The 24,835-nt window shown below is 33.4% G+C and overlaps 1 protein-coding gene across 16 annotated transcripts in view; it reads right to left on the reverse strand.

Annotated features, from left to right (window-relative positions):
- The window catches only part of sqa (spaghetti-squash activator), a 145,505-nt gene that overhangs the window by 100,800 nt on the left and 19,870 nt on the right, over positions 1 to 24,835 (reverse strand). For 7 of the 16 annotated variants that reach the window (XM_073957743.1, XM_073957740.1, XM_073957739.1 and 4 more), the window contains one exon: positions 7,515 to 7,821. The exons of 2 other annotated variants lie outside the window; for them this stretch is intronic. The gene's annotated coding sequence lies outside the window, so the exon portion shown is untranslated. Of the gene's footprint in view, positions 1 to 6,354; positions 7,822 to 24,835 lie in introns of those variants that run through there. 7 more of the 16 variants (XM_073957731.1, XM_073957728.1, XM_073957730.1 and 4 more) reach the window with 4 other exon arrangements.

Here is a 24,835-nt window from a genome sequence, read left to right on the forward strand (position 1 = left end):
CAATACATAAAACATGTGATTTTTCGTGCTCAATAAGTGGCCATAACCCCTTAAACCTTTGGGGATCATTATAACGGGCTTTTCGGTCACTTCTTCCAAAATCTTTAAGCAAAATTGTTTGTCATGATGTTATTAGTCTTGATAGCTCTGAACTCCGAAATAGGTACTCCTAGTGATCCTCCTCGGAAGCTCACATCTGAAGAGATGAATACGTGTGGAGTTGGTTTTGGCTCAACACTTTGTAACACATCGAATAAATTATCTCAACGAGCTGAGTCGATCTGGCTATGTGTGTCCGTCCATCCGTCTGTTCGTATTCGAGCTACAGTGAGCACCGCAAACTGCTTTAGTAAAAACAGTGTTTCGTAGGCGACCATTTGTCAGAACACTGTGCAATATTTTTCACAAAAAAAAAAAAAAAACGAAAGTAGGTCAAAGTGTGACCTATCAAATGAAAACAAAATCTTCTGAAATAAATTGGTAGATTTATTGTAAACAATTAATGAAAAATGTCATTTTTCGTGCTCAATAAGTGGCCATAACCTTATAAACCTTGGAGGATCATTATAACGGACTTTTTCCAAAATCTATTAATCGAAATTGTTTGTCATGATGTCGTGTCCATCAGTCTTGATACCTCTGAACTCCGAAATAGGTACTCCAAGTGATCCTCCTCGGAAGCTCATATCTGAAGAGATGAATACGTGTGGAGTTGGTATTGGCTCAAAACTTTGTAACATATCGAATAAATTATATCAACGAGCTGAGTCGATCTGGTTATGTGTGTCCGTTCATCCGTCTGTTCGTATGTCCATCAAAACCTTGTAATCACGATACAGCAGCTCAATTTTGTTTCTATGAAAATTTGAAATGACAACTTATATAAAGGAGAAAACTGTCAAATGAAAAAAATATAAAGGAAATATTTTTCATTTCAAATTTTCATAGAACAAGAATCCAGCCCCAGGTCGCAATTTTGATTACATCGTCATGATATTTGTGGGAGATGGGGGAAAGATTCTTCTCTTTTCTATTGATTTTGGCGATAACCCGATAATAAACAGGGATCGGAATGGGCAAACAATTTCTGTGGAGACATTTTCAATTTTTTCTGTCTGAAAAACTCCACAAAAAACCTATAACTGAATTTCTCACAATTTTCAAAATAAATATTGAGCAAATAAAAAAAACCATTATAATTTTGAAAATTATGAGAAATTCAGTTATAGGTTTTTTGTGGGGGTTTTCAGACATAAACCACTATAAGTTAGCCATTTGTTAACCGTTTTAATACAATAATAGCTTATTCAAAAGATATTATTCACCCCTTTTAAAGGAAGAAGGATCAAAAGAAATCCGTTGTGGAAAAAATAAGATATGCCCGTTTAAATTTGAAAATGTAAGAAACTCAGATTTTCGCTACTTTTACCGTTATAAAAAATAAAACGAAGTGACTCAAACAAACTAAAGGCATTTTCGTTCTCCATGGATCCCAACACGATGGAATTTTGCACCAGAACGCTTGAATATTTTTCTGGTCAACTTTTGTAGCACAGTGCCATTTATCGACATTTTCCGAAGAGTTTGCAACTTCTCAAGGCCAAAACTGCCTGAAAAAGCGTTCCAATGCTTTTGCGATGTATTAGATAGTTCTTAATTACTGTCTTGGCTACAATTTTTGTCTTTGTGTTGGCTCGAAAATCTCAATGGTTTGGCTGTTATATGCCAAAATATCCAAAAAACGCCAATAAAAAACTTAAAGTCAAAATCGGGAGGCTCGATTTTCGCGGTAGACATATGGTCCAGTGGACTTTTTTGCTCAGTTCAATCCCAGGAATCAGAAACGCGAAGGGCCTATTAAGGTTTTTTTCATTTCACACAAATCGCCCCGGCCTAACCTTCACCCTTTCGGCTAATGAGGGTATATACACTTTGATAGGATGAAAATGTGCCTCATCGAAATAATGGTTTTAGACCCAAAGTATGTTGGTACGAAATCCGTTTCGGACAATTTGCAGTCGATTTAGCTATGTCCGTCTGTCTGAAGCGCAGTATGACTCTCGAATGGATCAACCGATTAAGTCTAAAATGTGACCCTCTTAATATTTTTTCCAAAGAATAGTCCAATTTATATTCTCAAAGAACTTTTAATAGGTCTTCCAATAGAAGAACAGTAAGACCTTTTCCAAAAATACCATTATGTTTACTCATGGCAGGGGTCGTCATTGTAGATTAATTAGATATCTCATAGCAACCCAACAGGTTTTCTCCCAGTAGCTCGTTAGTTCATCTCAGAGAATACCATTAGGAGACCTGTTGTTCAGAGATGATCAGTAGGTTAGTTTGGGTTAGGTTAAAGGTCGCTTAGCTGTCTTAATTTAACAACTACTTCACTCGAGACCTTATGGGTCATTGAGCCCATGCTATAGGGCAGGGATGCGCTTTTTTGCAAATACAGTATACTCAGCGATCCCACTGAGTTGTCTTTGCATTTGCTTTTCTCCCTCATGCCCACTATACGTGAACAAACACAAACGATAAACACCATTTGGTTGTTGCTATTTTCACTCATACATTGACTCATGTTTTCGTTTTGATTGTATTTTGTTGACAGCAGATAACAGAAGACCGGTTGAGGTCTTTTACAGACAAACGTAGACTTTTTGAGGTCTTTTTAAAGTCTTCTACAGACAACAGAAGACCTCCAAAGGTCTTCATTAGACAACAGAAGACCTCTTGGAGTCTTCTAAAGATAACGGATTACCACTTCACTTCTTCCGTAGGCAACATAGGACCTATTGAAGTCTTCTATAGACAACAGAAGATCTTTTGAGGTCTACTGTAAGCAACAGAGAACCTCTTGAAGTCTTTTATAGGCCACAGAAGACATCTTTACGTCCTTCATGTGCAACAAAAAAATGTATGAGGTCTTCTATAAGCAACAGAAGCATTCCGGGGATTTCTAAGCGCAGCGGAAGTCCATCTGGGGTATTTTATACGCCCCAGAAGACCTCTTGAGATCTACTATAGGCAACAGAAGACCGCTTTAAGTGTTCTACAGGTAACCGAATATCTATTTAGGTCTTCTTTAAGAAAAAGAAGACCCCTTGAGGTCTTCTATAGACAACAGTAGTCCTCTTGAGGTCTTCCATAGACAATATAAGACCTACGGAGGTCTTCCATAAACAACAGAGACCTTCTATAGACAACATAACACCTCTGGAGGTCCTCAACAGAATATATAATACCCATGGAGGTGGTCTATTGACAACAGAAGACCTCTTAAAGTCTTCTATAGAGAACAGAAGACTTCTTGTGTTCTTCTATAGAAAACGGAAGACCTCTCTGGTCTTATATAGACAACAGAAGACCTCTTAATGCCTTCGATATACAACAGAATACCTGTTTAGGACTTCTATAGACAACATCAGATTTATTGAGGCCTTGTACAGACAACAGACGACCTCTGGTGGTCTTCTATAGATAACACAAGACCTCTTGAAGTCTTATATAGACAAGAGAAGACTTCTTGAAGTCTTATATAGACAACAGAAGATATCTTGAGGTCTTCTATTGACAACAGAAACATATTAACAGAAAATCCCTTGAGGTATTCGGAAAATTTATTGAGGTATTTTATAGGCAACAGGAGACCTCTTGAGACAACCGCTGAACTATTAATGTCTTCTATGGAGAACAAAAGATCGCTTGAGGTCTTCCGTAAACAACGGAAGGCCTCTCGGTATCTTCTATAGACAACAGAAGATCTCTTGAGGTCTTCCATAGACGACAGAAGACCTCTTGAAGTTTTCTTTATATAACATAATACCCCTTAGGGCTTTTAATCGTCAACAGAAGACATGTTGAGGTCTCCTGTAGAAAACAGAAGACCACTGTGTGTAGAAAACAGAAGACCACTGTGGTTTTCTACACGTAACAGAAAACCACTTGAGGTCTTCTTCAGGCAATAGAAAACGGAAGACATCTTGATGCCTTCAATAGACAACAGCAGATGTCTTGAAGTCATCTGTAGACTACAGAAGATCTCTTGAGGTCTTCTATAGGTAACGGAAGACTTATTGAGGCCTTCCATAGACAACAGAATACCTCTTGAAGTCTTCAATAGACAACAGAAGACTTAATGAGGTTCACCATATAGATCTCTTGAGGTCTTCTATAGACAACGAAAGATTATGTGAGGTCTTCCATAAAAACAGAAGACCTCTTGAGGCCTTCTATAGGCAATCGAAAATCTTTTGAGGTTTTCTATGGGCAACAGAAAACTTATTGAGATGTTATACAGACAACAAAAAAGCTCTTGAGGTCTTCCATATATAAGTTCTGGTCTTCTGCAGAGAGTACCAATTGGTGCCTTCTACAGAAAACAGAAAATCTTTAAAGGTATTCTCCAGAAAACAGAAGACCTCTTGTGGTCTTCCATCGACAAGAGAAGAACTTTTGAAGTCTTCTGCAACAGAATCCCTCTTAAAGTCTCTACAGATAACAGAAACCTCTTGAGGTCTTCTATAGACAACATATGATCTCTTGAGGTCTTCTACTGACAACAGAAGAACTTTTGAAGTCTTCTATCGACAAAAGAAGCCCTGTTGAAGAATCCAATTGCGTTATAAGGAAATATACTGATCTTCTTAAAGAAGGCCTTGTCGGCTTTTCAAAGAAGAGGAACCTAAGAGCCTTATACTAGAAGAATAAAGGGTATTCCATGAGAAGACCTAAAGGTCTTCAATGACACACAATGATCTTCACTGAGACAAAGTAGTGGGTTTCAACGCAATGGGTTTCAATGCTATGAGAAAACATGTCGAGGAAACCTGCTGGTCATCCGTAAGGAGACCTCATGGTCTTCTATGAAAAGACCGCATGGTCTTTTAGGAAAGATTCGAGTGGTCTTCCATGAGTAGACCTAGTGGTATTCTATACATTGTGGTCTTATCTTTCATGAGAAAATGTTCAACCAATTTAGATTTGTTTAAATATTATAACGGTTTTTGTAAACTGCTATACATTTGCATTACAATGTATCCACTTGTAATTTTACATATTTGAGATATTGTAGCAGCATCCATAAACGTTTATACAAAGTTGTATTAGTGGAAAATTAGTTATAACAGTTTTCATAAACTGTTATACCTATGTATTATAGTTTAAAATTAAATAAATATTGTAGAAGAAAGTGTTTCTCTTCTTTGTATCACAATTTTTCAATATCAAAATTGATTATAACACTTTAAAAACTGTTATATTATGCACCAAAACAAAATGAAATCATTATTTAGACCACAGATTATTGTAATTGAAGCGAAGGATAACAAATAATTTGTTTCGTACAGTATAACATTTTGGAAAAATTTTATAACAGTTTGGGAAACTGTTTTACTATTAATTTTGCGTATTTGAGATATTGTAGCAGCATCCATAAACTTTTATACAAAGTTGTATTAATGGTACATTAGTTATAACAGTTTTCATAAACTGTTATACCTACCTATTATAGTTTAATAATAAATAATTTTTGTAGAAGGGAGTGTTTCTCTTCTTTGTAGCATAATTTTTCAATATCAAAATTGATTATAACACTTAAAAAAACTGTTATAATATGCACCAAAACAAAATGAAATCATTATTTAGAGCACAGATTATTGTAATTGCAGCGTAGGACAAAAAAAAAATAATTTGTTTCGTACATTATAACAGTTTGGGAAAACTGTTATACTACTTTATTAAAGTTTTTGCATTTTCTCAATTTGCTCTGAAATAATATTTTTTTCGTAATATTATATCTTTCATCTTCCTTTAGGGGTTTTATGGTATTGAGGTAAGAGATCAACACCCCAACTGCTTATTTTGAAAACCTAAGCATTTCCATAGTTTATAAAATTTTTTCAAAAACTGTTAAAAAACGATAAACCATTATAAAAGGAAATGTTCTGTAACCATATTTGCGTAATTTCCATATCAATGTTAATTATAACACTTTTAAGACTGTTATAATTTGGACCAAAGCCACAAGGAACCCTAATACTACATCAAACATTGTTATTAATGAATCGAAGGATAAAAATTTAACATTATCGTGCAGTATAACAGTTTGGAGAAACTGTTATACTGAATTATAACAGTTGCAAAAATCACTAAATTTGCTCGGAAACAAGATTATATGCACCGTTTTTAGTTTGCAACACTGGAGGCAAATAAATCCTCATGTTTTAGGCCATGTTTATATTACAGCCTTTTGCAGGGTTAACCTTCTTTTTGAGGATTTATTTGAAATACAACCAATGGAATTGACATTTAAAACCCAGTGGGATTGTTGAATCCGGCTAATAAACGTACTATTATATTCATTTTTTAAACATTAAAAGTTTTTTGTATATATTGCTGTTTATATATTTCATTATAAAAAATACAGGAGTTTTGTTATTCTTTTTGCGAAGTGCACTTTTAATATAGATCCGATTTGATTTTTATGCTATTTTTTAATATAGAATTTATTATTCTATATTATTTATTTTGTATCACAAAATTCTTCTTAAATTTTTTTCACAATTTTTATTTGATTTTTGTTTTTGTTTCCACTGAATCTTTTTTCTTTGTTATTTCTTAATGCACTAATGGTGTAATAATTTCTTTTTTAATTATTTTGCTATTAGAGTTGGCTTTTGTTTCTCTTTTAACATTATTTTAATTTCCGTTTAATGTGGAATTCATAATTTTTGCATACAAATTATTGTTATAATTTCTTCTTCACTTTTTCTTCTTTTCTGCAACTTTTCTTTTATTATTTTGATATTTCTATTAGAATTTTTTTAGATTTTTTGTTGTTGATTTCTTTGTTCACAAAACAACTAAGAAAAAGGAAAAGCACTGCCACAGCTGAATTTCAGGAAAACGTATCCAATGACGTTATTGTTGTTTTGTAATATTTCTTCTTCTTGTTTTTGTAAACATTAATGACGTTTTCCTAGCCTTACCCCGTGCGTGCGTGTTGCAAGGCATGTGTTTTTTCTTCGTTTTTTGTTCATTCGTGTTATACGCTTTCGTGTGGTGCCCCGTGTTGTGCCCGGCAGAAAGTTTTACTTCGAACTAATTTTCTTGATAATGTTCCGAATTTTTATTTTGGCAATTTCATGTTTTCCCTCGATGTTGTTGCGGAATCTTTTGTTAAGCGATTTTCTTTTCAAAGCAAAAAAAAAAAAATGTTCGTTGTAGGTGTGTTTGTTGAGGTATAGAACGTGTTTAGTGTCGTTGTTGTAGTTTTTTGTTTTGTTTTTTTTGGGCAGATTGGCGGAAATATAGGGAAATGTGTTGTGCTGTATTTAACGGTGCCTAATGGTTCCCTGGTACCAATTGTGGTGCCAGTTTTTTTGTGTGATTTTGGTGTGTGGTCAAAGTATTTTATATTTTTGCTCTTTCGCTCTCTATTGGGGGGGAATAGATATTTAGTTGTGTGGTCGTTTTGTGTTGCTGATGTTCTTGTTGTTGTTGCTACTAACTATAACTCGTGGCTATTGTAATTTTCATATTGTTTTCCTATTTCCTTTGTAACGACGATTGAAAGCGCGCGTCCCGATCTTTGTGTTGTTCTTTGTACGGCGTTTCTATTTTGTTTGAGTGATTTCTTTGCTTTGTGTGTTTTTGCTAACAAAAATGTTTCTGTTGGCAGAATTTTAGCCGTTGCTTGCTTTCTTCTGGTTGTTATTGTTGTTTCGACTTTCCAACTGATTTGATAGCGACGTCAAAAAACCAAAATTCTTTGTTGTTGCCACCACCACCAGCAATGTTTCGCCAAAAAGAAGAATTCTAAAAATACACAAAAAACCAAAGCAGACAATAAAATAAACAAATTATTTTGTATAGTCATACATACGTATGAATATCTAAAATATATATGGACTAATACAATACTAATACATGCATATATAGCTCAACTAAGTCCATGTGAATATTCTTAAAATAAAGTTATTCTCTAAAGATGTTTTTCTTTGTATACAATAGACGAAGATATTTTCCGCCTCGGTAGGGGAAAATAACAAAAATATTAAAACCAATAAATCTTTTTAATATTTTTCCTCTGCCGCCCGCCCTTTTTGTTGTTGCTCTTTACATTGATGGCATAATGTTTATACATGAAATATTTCATTAATGGGTAGCTAATAAATTTTGTTTAAACCAGTGCAGCAGAAATATGGATTTTTCGTTATAGATCTTTGTCTTGCTGACCTGTTGGACAGTAAAGGGTTATTTATACAAAAACAAAGAAAAATAACGATAAGAATATAAAAAATTAGGCGAAATTTAAAATTTGCTGAAATTATAACAGTTTTACCCAAACTGTTATACTCTTGTATAACAGTTTAAAATGTAATAAACTATAACAAGAAAAATAATTAAAAATTAGGTGCATTTTAAAATTCGTAAATTATAACAGTTGGTTTAAAAGTGTTATACTCTTATATAGTAATTGTGTAGATATTTGTTTGTAGACATGTTGGAAAGTAAAGGGTGATTTATACAAAAACAAAATAAAATAACAAGAAGAACAAAAAATTAAGTGAAATTTAACATGTTCTAAAGTTATAACAGTTTTATCGAAACTGTTATAATCTTGTATAACAGTTTACAATGTAATAAACTATATCAAGCAGAACATTTAAAAATTTAATGTAATAAATTTTAAATTAAGTTCATTTTAAAATTCGTTATATTATAACAGTAGGTATAAAAGTGTTATACTCTTATATAACTGTGTAGATTTTTGTTTGTAGACATGTTAGGAAGTAAAGGCTGATTTATGCAAAAACAAAATAAAATAACAAGAAGAACACAAAAATCAAGTGAAATTTAAAAATTTCTGATATTATAACAGTTTTATAGAAACTGTTATACTCTTGTATAATAGTTTAAAATGTAAAAAACTATAACAAGCAGAACATTTAAAAATTAGGTGAAATATAAAATTCGTTTAATTATAATATATAGTTGTGATAAATCTGTTATATTCTTGTATAACAGTTTAATGGTGTACTATTGTATGACAATTTAAAATGCCAAAAATTTAACAAATCTACATTTGGAAGCAGACTTCACGCATATATTAATAAAGGATCAGTTTATAACAGCAATAAAAACTGTTATACACATGTTCTTGAGGCAATTGGAACTGTTATTTACACATTTTGAAGGTAAATAGCTTAGATTCGACTTAGAAATTAGTTTCGCATAGTTGTGATAAATCTATTGTATTCTTGTATAACAGTTTAACAGTATACTATTGTATAACAATTTAAAATGCCTAAAATTCAATAAATCTATATTTGGAAGCAGACTTCACGCATATATTAATCAGGGATCAGTTTATAACAGCAATAAAAACTGTTATACACATGTTCTTAAGGCAATTGGAACTGTTATATACATATTTTGATGGTAAATAGCTTCGATTCGACTTAGAAATTAGTTTTGTTTTTCCTATTTACAAATATAAGCTACTGCAGAACAATTTCGACAATATGCGTACCATTTTTAACCATATTAATGGACCCTTCGCCACCATAAAATGTTTTTAAACAACCAACTAGGCCTTAAATAACATATGTAACCAAAATATTAAGAGAAATTAAAAAAAACCAATAACTTAAGGAAATTATAACGTTTTCTTAAACTGTTATACTGTTGTAAAATAATTTGATATGTTTAGATTTTAATAGAAAATATATTCTACCAATTTTTCATACCCCCTTTTGCAATATAACAATTTGTTCTAACTGTTATACTGAGTTTAATTAGTGTATATTTAAAAGATTTCTATATAAGATATTTATCAGATGCATAAACTTTACTTTTTATACGAATAATAATATATTTCAATATATTATACATGGATATTTAGATATTTTAGTGGCTCAATTACTGTTATAAACTACCTTTATTCAGTTAAAATTTCTATAAAGAACAGCTCTCTATTAAAAAGGGCTAAAATAGCAAACAAAAATAATAAAAACTAGAGAAGACGTATAAAATTACCTAATTTGGGAAAATATAAGAGTTTTCATAAGCTGTTATACTACTGTACAGGACTTTGAAATACATAGGCTTGAAAAGAAAATACATCCCAAATGTTATTTTACTAATAACAGATATTATAACAATTTTCATAAGCTGTTATACTGTAGTTTGTCAGCGAAAAATTAATAGAATTTGGTGGATGACCAACGGTATATTTTATAATATTTTACTTGTATTAGATTTTAACTACTAAAAAGTACTTCGCTACCTCAAAGGGCCCTAAATTATACAAATATAATTTAAACTGTTATACAAGGCAAATAGCTGCATGAAAAGATTCCAAAAATACATAATAACATCAAGTACGATGATAAATTTTGAACATAACCGATTTTTAGGTATTACAAGTTTTTATAATTTACTGTTATACAACTGGATATTACTTCAAAATCAAATCGCATGACGTAAGCTTGAGCTAAGTATTGGCAGATAATGTGTACTTCCCCTAAATAGGGGTCTGAAATCGATATTTGATATTTTCACAAACTGTTATACAACTGGATATTATTTAAAAATCAACATTTTTAGATTGAAAATTATTCTTGAAGCACAGGATCTCTTATTCATATATCAAAATAATATAGTATGACATAAACCTTGAGCTAAATATTGGTAGAATAAAGGTCTCAAATTGTAATTACGCTATTTTAACTGTTATACATGACCTCAAAATATAAAATAGGCCTAAAATAACGAACTATAATTTTAGATATAATTACAAATGTATAAACTAATCCATTCTGGGATATATAACATTTTGTCTTAGAACAGAATAGATTAACAAACTGTTATACAGCTGGATATTACATTAAAATCAACATATTTCGATGGAAAATCATTCTTCACGTTCTGACATTGAGAAACGTAGAAATGAATGGATTCTGGATCGAACATAGTTTATTTTGCATAATTAAAATATTATAACAGCTTAAACAAACTGTTATACAGCTGAATATTACTTCAAAATCTACAGATGTTTAATGGGAATTCATTCTTGACAAACTGTTATACAACTGGATATTACTTAAAAATCAACACTTTTTGAAAGAAAATTATTCTTGAAGCACAGGATCTCTTATTCATGTATCGAAATAATATAGTATGACATAAGCCTTGAGCTAAATATTGGTAGAATAAAGGTCTCAAATTGTAATTACGCTATTTTAACTGTTATACATGACCGCAAAATACAAAATAGGCCTAAAATAACGAAAAACAATATCAGATAAAATTATAAATGTATATACTAATCCATTCTGGGTTATATAACATTTTGTCTTAGAACAGAATAGATTAACAAACTGTTATACAGCTGGATATTACTATAAAATCAACATATTTCGATGCAAAATCATTATTCACGTTCTGATATTGGGAAACGTAGAAATGAATGGATTCTGCATCAGTATAACAGTTTTCAGAAACTGTCATACTGGTTTATAATAGTTTTATAATGATTAATTTTGGATCGAACATAGTTTATTTTGCATAATTAAAATATTATAACAGCTTAAACAAACTGTTATACAGCTGAATATTACTTCAAAATCAACTGATTTATAATGGAAAATCATACTTGGCGAACAGAATGCTCATATAAAATAAAATAACAGCTTACGCTAACTGTTATACAGCTGGAAATTGTTTCAAAATCAGCAAATCCCGATGGAAAATAATTCGTAATGCAAAGAATCTGTTCTCTATACAACAAAATAATATATTATGTAATAAAGTCCATTAGTAGACTCACTAAATTTTTTTATTGGCTATATGGAAAGATATAAAGCTTGAGTAAAATATTCTCAAATAAGGTGTACTTTGCTAAGTTAGAGGTCTCAAATTGCAATGATGGTATTTAAATTGTTATACAAAGCCTCAAAGTAAAAAAATATGCTTAAAATAATGAAATATAATATCGAATTTAATTAGAAGCTTTTGAATAAATTTATTTTGAACTAGTATAACAGTCTTTATTAACTGTTTTAACGTTGTATCACAGTTCTGAAATCATGGATTCTGATTGAAAATCCTGTATATTTTTTGATTTGCATATTTAAAATACTTTGACAGTATTCATAAGCTGTTATACGGCCGCATTGTATCTTTAAAATCAGTTGATTATGATGGAAAATTATTCTGGATGCACGGAATCGATTCTTCATATAAAAAATGACACAGGTGTTCTGTGAAACAAGTTGGCAAATGTCCATGAAGGGACAACAACATACATTGTATCCCATCAAGTTTAAAATTGTGAATTTTAATCCTTTGTTTTTTTCGCATATTTAAAATATTTTAATAGTATTCATAAACTGTTATACGACTGCATTTTATATTTAAAATCTGTTGATTTTTATGGGAAGTTATTCTTGACGCAAACGATCCTAATATAACAAAATAATACAGGAGTTCTGTCAAAGATGTTGACAAATAGCAATGAAGGGACAAAATCGGAAATGAAATCTCATCAACTATTTCATATAAATCCACATATTTTCAACTTTATACTGTATGATCACTGATACTGCAGCAGAAGACTATTATTCTATATTCTAGTTTGAGGTTCGTAAACTGTCTTACTTATTTTTCATTATTGTTTATAAATAAAATATAAAAAAATTCCATTAAATCTTTCTTTACTATATTCTATTTTGTTGAAACTATGATACAGTTTAGCAAACTAAACCTTAAAAAATAAGACCCAATTATAATGTAAATTTGTAAAGCATAATTTTACAAATTTTTGAAGAGTATAACAGTTTCTCCTAACAGTTTTAAACTGTTATGTAGAACATTTTCTTCAAATTTTAATCAGTTAAATGTAATAAAATTATGGCATATAATAATTTTAATAAATTCTATAAAATCTCATTATTTTTGTAAATATTATTTACATTTTATTTTTCCCAACTGTTATACAAGTGATTTAACTTGGAGAACCCTCGAAGAAGGAAACATAATTATTTTGTGATTTTTTTAATAATTTTCTTTACATATTAATGACGAGTATAACAGTTTTTCTAACTGTTATAAACTGTAATACTGAATTTTAATCAGTTGAATTAAATAAAATTTAAAAAAATATGATAAACTGAAATGACTTCCTTTATACAAACTGTTATACAAGTGATTTAACTTAGGGAACCCTCGAAAAAGGAATCATAATTATTTTGTGATTTTTTTTTAATAATTTTCTTTACATATTTTTGAAGAGTATAACGGTTTCTCCTAACTGTTATAAACTGCTATATAGAATCTTTTCTTAAATTTTTTTATCAGTTAAATGTAAAAAATTATGGCATATAATAATTTTAATAAATTCTATAAAATCTCATTATTTTTGTAAATATTTTTTAATACATTTTATTTTTCGAAACTGTTATACAAGTGATTTAACTTAGGGAACCCTCGAAGAAGGAGACATAATTATTTTGTGATTTTTTTACATATTAATGACGAGTATAACAGTTCTTCTAACTGTTATAAACTGTTATACTGAATTTTTCTTCAAATTTTAATCAGTTGAATTTAATAAAATTGTAAAATTTCAAAAAGTTTAATAATCAACTGAAATGAATATCTTTATTACACTTTGATTTGTTGAAACTGTTATACAGGTTAGCTAACTAAGGAAAGCGTTCTGTTAAACATGAAATTTTATTGCAAATGTTTGAGCAATTACCTTAACACATTTTTGAAGAATTATACATGATTTTTCTTCAAATGTAAGTCCAATTTAATAAATTTGATTAGGACATATTCTGTTATAAACTGTTATACTACATTTCTTCTTAAATTTTTAATCAGTTGAGTCTAATAAATGTGATTAGGAAATATTCTATAGCATCATTGTAGATTTTTTATAAACTTCATTCATCCCCTCCACCACCAACATGCATAGCTATTTCTCGAAAAAAAAATCACCGGTATATTATCAACAAAAATAACAACAACAAAGACTTCTCTTATCTTTATTAACTGCATCTATTGTTTTAAAGTTGAAAGTAAATTGCAATTGAAATACGATGGCTCATGACAAATGGCATTTGACAAAATAGGCCTAAAATAACGAAAAACAATATCAGATAAAATTATAAATGTATATACTAATCCATTCTGGGTTATATAACATTTTGTCTTAGAACAGAATAGATTAACAAACTGTTATACAGCTGGATATTACTATAAAATCAACATATTTCGATGCAAAATCATTATTCACGTTCTGATATTGGGAAACGTAGAAATGAATGGATTCTGCATCAGTATAACAGTTTTCAGAAACTGTCATACTGGTTTATAATAGTTTTATAATGATTAATTTTGGATCGAACATAGTTTATTTTGCATAATTAAAATATTATAACAGCTTAAACAAACTGTTATACAGCTGAATATTACTTCAAAATCAACTGATTTATAATGGAAAATCATACTTGGCGAACAGAATGCTCATATAAAATAAAATAACAGCTTACGCTAACTGTTATACAGCTGGAAATTGTTTCAAAATCAGCAAATCCCGATGGAAAATAATTCGTAATGCAAAGAATCTGTTCTCTATACAACAAAATAATATATTATGTAATAAAGTCCATTAGTAGACTCACTAAATTTTTTTATTGGCTATATGGAAAGATATAAAGCTTGAGTAAAATATTCTCAAATAAGGTGTACTTTGCTAAGTTAGAGGTCTCAAATTGCAATGATGGTATTTAAATTGTTATACAAAGCCTCAAAGTAAAAAAATATGCTTAAAATAATGAAATATAATATCGAATTTAATTAGAAGCTTTTGAATAAATTTATTTTGAACTAGTATAACAGTCTTTATTAACTGTTTTAACGTTGTATCACAGTTCTGAAATCATGGATTCTGATTGAAAATCCTGTATATTTTTTGATTTGCATATTTAAAATTATTTGACAGTATTCATAAGCTGTTATACGGCCTCATTGTATCTTTAAAATCAGTTGATTATGATGGAAAATTATTCTGGATGCACGGAATCGATTCTTCATATAAAAAATGACACAGGTGTTCTGTGAAACAAGTTGGCAAATGTCCATGAAGGGACAACAACATACATTGTATCCCATCAAGTTTAAAATTGTGAATTTTAATCCTTTTTTTTTTCGCATATTTAAAATATTTTAATAGTATTCATAAACTGTTATACGACTGCATTTTATATTTAAAATCTGTTGATTTTTATGGGAAGTTATTCTTGACGCAAACGATCCTAATATAACAAAATAATACAGGAGTTCTGTCAAAGATGTTGACAAATAGCAATGAAGGGACAAAATCGGAAATGAAATCTCATCAACTATTTCATATAAATCCACATATTTTCAACTTTATACTGTATGATCACTGATACTGCAGCAGAAGACTATTATTCTATATTCTAGTTTGAGGTTCGTAAACTGTCTTACTTATTTTTCATTATTGTTTATAAATAAAATATAAAAAAATTCCATTAAATCTTTCTTTACTATATTCTATTTTGTTGAAACTATGATACAGTTTAGCAAACTAAACCTTAAAAAATAAGACCCAATTATAATGTAAATTTGTAAAGCATAATTTTACATATTTTTGAAGAGTATAACAGTTTCTCCTAACAGTTTTAAACTGTTATGTAGAACATTTTCTTCAAATTTTAATCAGTTAAATGTAATAAAATTATGGCATATAATAATTTTAATAAATTCTATAAGATCTCATTATTTTTGTAAATATTATTTACATTTTATTTTTCCCAACTGTTATACAAGTGATTTAACTTGGAGAACCCTCGAAGAAGGAAACATAATTATTTTGTGATTTTTTTAATAATTTTCTTTACATATTAATGACGAGTATAACAGTTTTTCTAAATGTTATAAACTGTAATACTGAATTTTAATCAGTTGAATTAAATAAAATTTAAAAAATATGATAAACTGAAATGACTTCCTTTATACAAACTGTTATACAAGTGATTTAACTTAGGGAACCCTCGAAAAAGGAATCATAATTATTTTGTGATTTTTTTTAATAATTTTCTTTACATATTTTTGAAGAGTATAACGGTTTCTCCTAACTGTTATAAACTGCTATATAGAATCTTTTCTTAAATTTTTTTATCAGTTAAATGTAAAAAATTATGGCATATAATAATTTTAATAAATTCTATAAAATCTCATTATTTTTGTAAATATTTTTTAATACATTTTATTTTTCGAAACTGTTATACAAGTGATTTAACTTAGGGAACCCTCGAAGAAGGAGACATAATTATTTTGTGATTTTTTTTACGTATTAATGACGAGTATAACAGTTCTTCTAACTGTTATAAACTGTTATACTGAATTTTTCTTCAAATTTTAATCAGTTGAATTTAATAAAATTGTAAAATTTCAAAAAGTTTAATAATCAACTGAAATGAATATCTTTATTACACTTTGATTTGTTGAAACTGTTATACAGGTTAGCTAACTAAGGAAAGCGTTCTGTTAAACATGAAATTTTATTGTAAATGTTTGAGAAATTACCTTAACACATTTTTGAAGAATTATACATGATTTTTCTTCAAATGTAAGTCCAATTTAATAAATTTGATTAGGACATATTCTGTTATAAACTGTTATACTACATTTCTTCTTAAATTTTTAATCAGTTGAGTCTAATAAATGTGATTAGGAAATATTCTATAGCATCATTGTAGATTTTTTATAAACTTCATTCATCCCCTCCACCACCAACATGCATAGCTATTTCTCGAAAAAAAATCACCGGTATATTATCAACAAAAATAACAACAACAAAGACTTCTCTTATCTTTATTAACTGCATCTATTGTTTTAAAGTTGAAAGTAAATTGCAATTGAAATACGATGGCTCATGACAAATGGCATTTGACTGATAAGAAACAAAAGGCAAATGGGAGAAAAAGGAATAAAAACAAAAATCACCCAAAGTGTTTGTTATCTTGGAATAGAACCTTAAATTATTTTGAATGATAAAGCAGTTAACATTCAACCAGCCATCCATCCACCCATACCCGCCCCCCAATAAAACATCATTCAGCTAATGAAGTCATGTTCCTATTTCAGGTCTTTTGGACGACGTAATTTTCTGTTAAGAACCAATAAATTTGTTGGAGGGGTGGTAAAGGTGAGGGTGGTGATGATGCCGCTGCAAAGAAAGGCATTAACCTAGAATTTAAATGTTTTTATTTCAAATGTTCATTGATGTAGGTGATGATGTTGTTGTTGCTATTTGTTGTGCTTTTTTGTTGTTTGATGACGATGATATCATATATTTTGTGTGGTTTGTTTTTTGTGTGTTTAAATTTGTTGTTTTCTTTAAACCAACAAAAAATTTGCAAAGCGTTTTGGAAATAGAAAACAGAAGAAAAACAACAATATACGCAAATAATGCCTTTATTTTTATGAGCTTATTTCAAAATGTTCGAAATAATGAATGACCGTCGATCGGCCGGTATGCGAGTCATGTTGTTGAAAGGTTTCTAAGGTCAGTTATTGAACACTCAACACCAAATTTAGTGGTAATGACGCAAGTTTGTTTTTTTTTTCTTTTGGGTGAATTGGAATGAAAAATTACGCCATTTCGTTAATTTTATATTTTTTTTCGGGAGATAATGGAAATGCAGTGCAAGTGATGATTCAAGAAATAAATTCGTATAACAGTTAATTAATTAAGTTAAGATGATTTATTTTATCTGATGAGAGTTATTTATGTTGGTAATGTGGTATCGTCATCAATCAATGAATTAATCTACAAGATGTCCATTAGGTCATCTCTAAGGAAGCCTTTTTTATAGTAAGAATTCACGGCCTTCTATTAGGAGATTTCTAGGACTTCCTCTTCCAGGGCTTCAACGAGCATCCGAGCATTGAAGTCATCTCCAGAACATCTATGAGATGACTTCAATGTCTTCCACAATGAGATTTCCAGTTATTTTATAAGAATACAGTCAGGTCTTCTATAAGAAGACATTCGGATCATCTGCAGGTGGGAAAGCCCTTGGGAACATCTCTAAGCATTCTCTTAGAAGGTCTACAGCTCTTCCAGGTCTACAGCTCCTCCAGGTATTATATGAGAAGACCTCCTTCTATAAGAAGACCTACAGGTCTTCTATAAGAAGACCTACAGGTCTTCTATAAGAAGACCTACAGGTCTTCTATAAAGTTTTCTATGAGAAGACCTCCAGCTCTTCTGTGAAAGGCCTACAGGTCTTCTATGAGAAGACCTCCAGATCTTCTATGAGAAGACCTCCAGGTCTTCTATGAAAAGACCTCCAGGTCTTCTATGGGAAGACCTCCAAGTCTTCTATGAGAAGACCTCCAGGTTTTCTATGAGAAGGCCTTCAGGTTTTCTATGAGAACACCTCCAGGTTTTCTATGAGAAGACCTCAAGGTCTTTTATGAGAAGACCTCCTGGTCTTTTATGAGAAGACCTCCAGGTTTTCTATGAGAAGACCTCCAGGTTTTCTATAAGAAGAACTCCAGGTCGTCTGTAAGAAGACCTCCAGGTTTTCTGTAAGAGTACATCCAGGTCTTCTATAAGAAGACCTCCAGGTTTTCTATGAGAAGACCTCCAGCTCTTCTATGAGAAGACCTCCAGGTCTTCTAAGATAAGTCCTCTTGGTCTTCTATGAAAAGACCTCCAGGTTTTCTATGAGAAGACCTCCAGGTTTTCTATGAGAAGACCTCCAGGTCTTCTATGAAAAGACCTCCAGGTGTTCTATGAGAAGACCTCCACGTCTTCTATGAGAAGACCTCCAGGTTTTCCGTGAGAAGACCTCCAGGTTTTCTATGAGAAGACCTCCAGGTTTTCTATGAGAAGACCTCCAGGTCTTCTATGGGATGACCTCTAGGTCCTCCAGGTCTTCTATAAGAAGACCTCCAGGTCCTCCAGGCTTTCTATGAGAAGACCTCCAGGTTTACTCTGAGAAGACCTCCAGGTTTTCTATGAGAAGACCTCCAGGTTTTCTCTGAGAAGACCTCCAGGTTTTCTATGAGGTCTTCTATGAGAAGACCTCCAGGTCTTCTATGAGAAGACCTCCAGGTCTTCTATGAGAAGACCTCCAGGTCTTCTATGAGAAGACCTCCAGGTCTTCTATGAGAATACCTCCAGGTCTTCTATGAGAAGACCTCCAGGTCTTCTAAGATATGACCTCCAGGTCTTCTATGAGAAGACCTCAAGGTTTTCTATTGGAAGACCTCCAAGTCTTCTATGAGAAAACCTCCAGGTCTTCTATAAAAAGACCTCCAAGGCCTCTATAAGAAGATCTCCAGGTCTTCTATAAGAGGACCCCCAGGTCCTCTATAAGACGACCTCCAGGTCCTCTATAAGAAGACCTCCAGGTCTTCTATAAGAGGACCCCAAGGTCCTCTATAAGAAGACGTCCAGGTCTTCTATAAGAAGACCTCCAGGTCCTCTATAAGAAAACCTCCAGGTCTTCTATAAAAAGACCTCCAAGTCTTCTATAAGAGTACATCCAGGTCTTCTATAAGAAGACCTCCAGCTCTTCTATGAGAAGACCTCCAGGTCTTCTAACATAAGTCCTCTTGGTCTTCTATGAGAAGACCTCCAGGTCTTCTATAAGAAGACCTCCAGGTCTTCTATGAGAAGACCTCCAGGTTTTCTATGAGAAGACCTCCAGGTCTTCTATGAGAAGACCTCCAGGTGTTCTATGAGAAGACCTCCACGTCTTCTATGAGAAGACCTCCACGTCTTCTATGAGAAGACCTCCACGTCTTCTATGAGAAGACCTCCAGGTTTTCTATGAGAAGACCTCCTGGTTTTCTATGAGAAGAATTCCAGGTCTTCTATGAGAAGACCTCCAGCTCTTCTATGAGAAGACCTCCAGGTCTTCTATGAAAGGCCTCCAGGTCTTCTATGAGAAGACCTCCAGGTCTTCTATTAAAAGACCTCCAAGTCTTCTATAAGAGTACATCCAGGTCTTCTATAAGAAGACCTCCAGCTCTTCTATGAGAAGACCTCCAGGTCTTCTAACATAAGTCCTCTTGGTCTTCTATGAGAAGACCTCCAGGTCTTCTATAAGAAGACCTCCAGGTCTTCTATGAGAAGACCTCCAGGTTTTCTATGAGAAGACCTCCAGGTCTTCTATGAGAAGACCTCCAGGTGTTCTATGAGAAGACCTCCACGTCTTCTATGAGAAGACCTCCAGGTCTTCTATGAGAAGACCTCCAGGTCTTCTATGAGAAGACCTCCAGGTCTTCTATGAGAAGACCTCCAGGTCTTCTATGAGAAGACCTCCAGGTTTTCTATGAGAAGACCTCCAGGTTTTCTATGAGAAAACCTCCAGGTCTTTTAAGATAAGAGAGAGATGAGAAGACCTGCAGGTCTTCTATGAAAAGACCTCCAGGTCTTCTATGAAAGGCCTCCAGGTCTTCTATGAGAAGACCTCCAGGTCTTCTATGAAAAGACCTCCAGGTCTTCTATGAAAGGCCTCCAGGTCTTCTATGAAAAGACCTCCAGGTCTTCTATGACAGGCCTCCATGTCTTCTATGAGAAGACCTCCATGTCTTTTATGATTAGACCTCCAGGTCTTCTATGAAAAGGCCTCCAGGTCTTCTATGAGAAGACCTCCAGGTCTTCTATGAAAAGACCTCCAGGTCTTCTATGAAAGGCCTCCAGGTCTTCTATGAGAAGACCTCCAGGTCTTCTATGAAAAGACCTCCAGGTCTTCTATGAAAGGCCTCCAGGTCTTCTATGAAAAGACCTCCAGGTCTTCTATGACAGGCCTCCAGGTCTTCTATGAAAAGACCTCCACGTCTTCTATGAGAAGACCTCCATGTCTTCTATGATTAGACCTCCAGGTCTTCTATGAGAAGACCTCCAGGTTTTCTATGGGAAGACCTCCAAGTCTTCTATGAGAAGACCTCCAGGTCTTCTATAAGAAGACCTCCAGGGCCTCTATAAGAAGACCTCCAGGTCTTCTATAAGAGGACCCCCAGGTCTTCTATAAGAGGACCCCCAGGTCCTCTATAAGAAGACCTCCAGGTCTTCTATAAGAAGACCTCCAGGTCCTCTATAAGAAAACCTCCAGGTCTTCTATAAAAAGACCTCCAAGTCTTCTATAAGAGTACATCCAGGTCTTCTATAAGAAGACCTCCAGCTCTTCTATGAGAAGACCTGCAGGTCTTCTAACATAAGTCCTCTTGGTCTTCTATGAGAAGACCTCCAGGTCTTCTAACATAAGTCCTCTTGGTCTTCTATGAGAAGACCTCCAGGTCTTCTATAAAAAGACCTCCAGGTCTTCTATGAGAAGACCTCCAGGTTTTCTATGAGAAGACCTCCAGGTTTTCTATGAGAAGACCTCCAGGTCTTCTATGAGAAGACCTCCAGGTGTTCTATGAGAAGACCTCCACGTCTTCTATGAGAAGACCTCCAGGTTTTCTATGAGAAGACCTCCTGGTTTTCTATGAGAAGACCTCCAGGTTTTCTATAAGAAGACTTCCAGGTCTTCTATGAGAAGACCTCCAGGTCTTCTATGAGAAGCCTTCCAGGTCTTCTAAGATAAGACCTCCAGGTCTTATATGAGAAGACTTCCAGGTCTTCTATGAGAAGACCTCCAGGTTTTCTATGATATGAACTCCAGGTCTTCTATGAGAAGACCTCCAGGTCTTCTATGAGAAGACCTCCAGGTCTTCTATGAGAAGACCTCCAGGTTTTCTATGAGAAAACCTCCAGGTCCTTTAAGATAAGACCTCTAGGTCTTCTATGAGAAGACCTGCAGGTGTTCTATGAGAAGACCTCCACGTCTTCTATGAGAAGACCTCCAGGTGTTCTATGAGAAGACCTCCACGTCTTCTATGAGAAGACCTCCTGGTTTTCTATGAAAAGACCTCCAGGTTTTCTATAAGAAGACTTCCAGGTCTTCTATGAGAAGACCTCCAGGTCTTCTATGAGAAGCCTTCCAGGTCTTCTAAGATAAGACCTCCAGGTCTTATATGAGAAGACTTCCAGGTCTTCTATGAGAAGACCTCCAGGTTTTCTATGATATGAACTCCAGGTCTTCTATGAGAAGACCTCCAGGTCTTCTATGAGAAGACCTCCAGGTTTTCTATGAGAAAACCTCCAGGTCTTTTAAGATAAGACCTCTAGGTCTTCTATGAGAAGACCTGCAGGTCTTCTATGAAAAGACCTCCAGGTCTTCTATGAAAGGCCTCCAGGTCTTCTATGAGAAGACCTCCAGTCTTCTATGAAAATACCTCCAGGTCTTCTATGAAAGGCCTCCAGGTCTTCTATGAAAAGACCTCCAGGTCTTCTATGACAGGCCTCCATGTCTTCTATGAGAAGACCTCCACGTCTTCTATGAGAAGACCTCCATGTCTTCTATGATTAGACCTCCAGGTCTTCTATGAAAAGGCCTCCAGGTCTTCTATGAAAGGCCTCCAGGTCATCTATGAGAAGACCTCCAGGTCTTCTATGAAGAGATATCCAGGTCTTCTATGAAAGACCTCCAGGTCTTCTATGAGAAGACCTCCAGGTCTTCTATGAAAGACCATCAGGTCTTCTATGAAAGACCATCAGGTCTTCTATGAGAAGACCTCCAGGTTTTCTATGAGAAGACCTCCAAGTTTTCTATGAGAAGACCTCCGAGTTTTCTATGAGAAGACTTCTAGGTCTTCTATGAGAAGACTTCTAGGTCTTCTATGAGAAGACCTCCAGGTCTTCTATGAGAAGACCTCCAGGTCTTCTATGAGAAGACCTCCAGGTCTTCTATGAGAAGATCTCCAGGTCTTCTATGAGAAGACCTCCAGGTCTTCTATGGGGAGACCTCCAGGTCTTCTATAAGAAGACCATTAGGTCTTCAATAAGAAGACCTCCTCTTCTCCAGGTTCCCATGAGAAGACCTCAGGTTCTTCTATGAGAATACTTCAGAGTCTTCTATAAGAAGGCCTCCATGTTTTCTATGAGAAGACCTCCAGGTTTTTTATGAGAAGACCTCCAAGTTTTCTATGAGAAGACCTCAATGTCTTCTGTGAGAAGACCTCCAGGTTTTCTATGAGAAGACCTCAAGGTCTTCTATGAGAAGATCTCCTGGTCTTCTATGAGAAGACCTCCATGTCTTTTATGAGAAGACCTCCAGGTTTTCTATGAGAAGACCTCCAGGTCTTCTATGAGAAGACCTCCAGGTTTTCTATGAGAAGACCTCCAGGTTTTCTATGAGAAGAGCTCCAAGTTTTCTATGATGGGTGTTTTGTATGAGGTCTTCTATGAGAAAACCTCCAGGTTTTCTATGAGATGACCTCCAGGTCTTCTATGAGATGACCTCCAGGTCTTCTATGAGAAGACCTCCAGGTTTTCTATGAGAAGACCTCCAGGTCTTCTATGAGAAGACCTCCAGGTCTTCTATGAGAAGACCTCCAGGTCTTCTATGGGAAGACCTTCAGGTCTTCTATGAGAATTAGACCTCCAAGCATTCTATGAGAAGAAGACCTCCAGGTCTTCTATGAGAAGAACATATCCAGGTTTCCTATTAGAATAAGACCTCCACGTCTTCTATGAGAAGACCTCCAGGTTTTCTATGAGAAGACCTCCAGGTTTTCTATGAGAAGAGCTCCAAGTTTTCTATGATAAGACCTCCAAGTTTTCAATGAGTTTTCTATGAGGTCTTCTATGAGAAAACCTCCAGGTCTTCTATGAGATGATCTCCAGGTCTTTTATGAGAAGACCTCCAGGTTTTCTATGAAAAGACCTCCAGGTCTTCTATGAGAAGACCTCCAGGTTTTCTATGAGAAGACCTCCAAGTTTTCTATGAGAAGACCTACAAATTTTCTATGAGTTTTCTATGAGGTCTTCTATGAGAAAACCTCCAGGTATTTGGGAAGACCTTCAGGTCTTCTATGAGAATTAGACCTCCAAGCATTCTATGAGAAGAAGACCTCCAGGTCTTCTATGAGAAGAACATATCCAGGTTTCCTATTAGAATAAGACCTCCACGTCTTCTATGAGAATTAGACCTCCAGGTCTACTATGAGAAGAAGACCTCCAGGTCTTCTACGAGAAGAAGTCCTCCAAGTCTTCTATGAGAAGAAGTCTCCCAGGTGTTCTATTAGGGGAAGAGAAAAAGACCTCCACACCGGAAACTTTGATGGTATACCATTTTCGTATGAACCTCTGAGAGAAGATATTTTGTAGCGAATACAAATATTGAAATAAATCTATGGTTCATTGGCCATTCGCTTTTGGTCATTACAAAATAAGTGTTTTCATCTTCTGGGTTAATAAACTCTTAAGGAATTTTGGCAATAAATTCCATCGGATGAAAATATTTGACCTGAGTCCATATTTCTTTCTCTAAGAACCAAATTCTTGTCTTTTCATCATAATTTACAAATCTTATTAAGATTTCATTCTTCTTCGTCTCGTTGTCATTAAATTTTGTCACACTACCGGATAACAACAGTTTGCCAAATAAATACTTACATACGGACAAAAATATATATGTACATAACTATTTGAAATAACAAAAGCACTAGTCATCATTTGTTCGTTCGTTGGTTCGTTCATAAGCTCGCTGTATGCCATCATTTTCAATCATCTTCAGCGATGTCGGCAATTTCAAGTGGCCGACGTTGTTGCCTGTTGTTGTTGTTTTTGTTGACGGTAGCATTTACAATGGTGGCTACAAGGCACGTTCTTTATTATTTTTTTTTTCTTTTTTCGCCGCATTCTATTTGTTTATATTAATTAAAAACAAAT

The sequence above is a fragment of the Musca autumnalis genome, unplaced genomic scaffold (genome assembly GCF_047663935.1).
Source record: "Musca autumnalis isolate F117 unplaced genomic scaffold, ASM4766393v1 scaffold_5, whole genome shotgun sequence".
In the NCBI taxonomy this organism is placed as follows: domain Eukaryota; kingdom Metazoa; phylum Arthropoda; class Insecta; order Diptera; family Muscidae; genus Musca; species Musca autumnalis.